This window comes from Propithecus coquereli, unplaced genomic scaffold (assembly GCF_000956105.1).
Source record: "Propithecus coquereli isolate 6110/MARCELLA unplaced genomic scaffold, Pcoq_1.0 Scaffold4, whole genome shotgun sequence".
NCBI classification, from domain to species: Eukaryota; Metazoa; Chordata; class Mammalia; order Primates; family Indriidae; genus Propithecus; species Propithecus coquereli.
The window spans coordinates 8807671-8808871 of NW_012149729.1; the positions used below are offsets into that span (position 1 = coordinate 8807671).

At 37.5% G+C, this 1201-nt stretch overlaps 1 protein-coding gene across 1 annotated transcript in view; it reads left to right on the forward strand.

Annotated features, from left to right (window-relative positions):
- Positions 1 to 1201, forward strand: part of TFEC (transcription factor EC) — a 154095-nt gene that overhangs the window by 114403 nt on the left and 38491 nt on the right. The window lies entirely within an intron of this gene.

A 1201-nucleotide genomic window follows, 5' to 3' on the forward strand; every position in this document is an offset into this window, starting at 1 on the left:
CTCCTTATATCTCTTATTTACCTCCTACTCATTCAATCTCCACCATTTGTCAGGATAATTCCAACTCACCCTTCGAAATTCATTTCAAATTTCATTATTTGTTTCTTTATTCGGAGGAACCGTCATTGCCACATGCTCAAGGAACTAACTGCACACCATGTATGATCTGTACTGTCTAGGAACTTCAAGTTGAGGGGGAGAGAAAAAATATTAACAAATAATTATATTATGTAGAAAGATTGGTGGGAGCAGGGTGACATAATCAGAGTTGATTCTATATTACTCTGTCAACTATGTAGGGAAAGAAGTCTGGAGGCAGGAAGGGAGACCAGTTGACAATCTATTTCTATTGTGCAGCAAGAGATAATGAAGCTCTCCATTAAAACATGTTAGAGCTGAAGTATATGTGAGATCACAACGTGGAGATGTTGGCGACAGCTAGCTATCTAAATCTACCTTGAGGAGGAAGAATCTGGACTGGAGGAAAAGATTTGAGAGTTATCATCATGTAGATGGTACTTGAAATCTTGGATGAGAAAGAGATTCCCTGGAGAACTTGAATGCAATGAGAAGAGTGGTAACTAAAGATGGGATTCGGGAGATAGACAAAATTTAAGGGTGGTTAGAAGAGATGACCCAAAAAAAGTAAAGTAGAAAGATAACATGGAAAATACAATGTCACTGAAGCCAACAAAGGAGTTAGTTTAAAGAAGGAGGGAATGATTCACACATCCAAAGTAACAGATGAGTCCAGTAAAATAAGAACTGATAAATATCTGTTAATGTTAAATTTAACAGCCAATGAAAATACCAACAAAAGAGTGTCAGTAAGATGGTGGGCACAAGGTATTCCACCTTGAATTCAGAGTTAATAGAAGGTAGAGAGTTTGACCACCTGGGATGTTTGGGATGGTTGGGCAGAAAGATAATAGGGCAAAGGCATAAAAGGTCATAAAATAAAAATCGTTCAGATGATCTGCCACAGGGTCTAGGTTAAATCTGAAAGAAAGGCTGCATTTGATGAATAAGATAGTGGGTTTAATATTTCAGAAATGGAACAGTTTAGATGATGACAAGACACAAGGAATGGCCTTGTGGATAGGTAAAGTGAAGTCTGAATTTAGGTTTATGTGTGAACTGTCAGATTTTGAGAGTGTTGAGCTAACATATTCAACTAGAGTGTTGATTTGTTTTTCCTGGC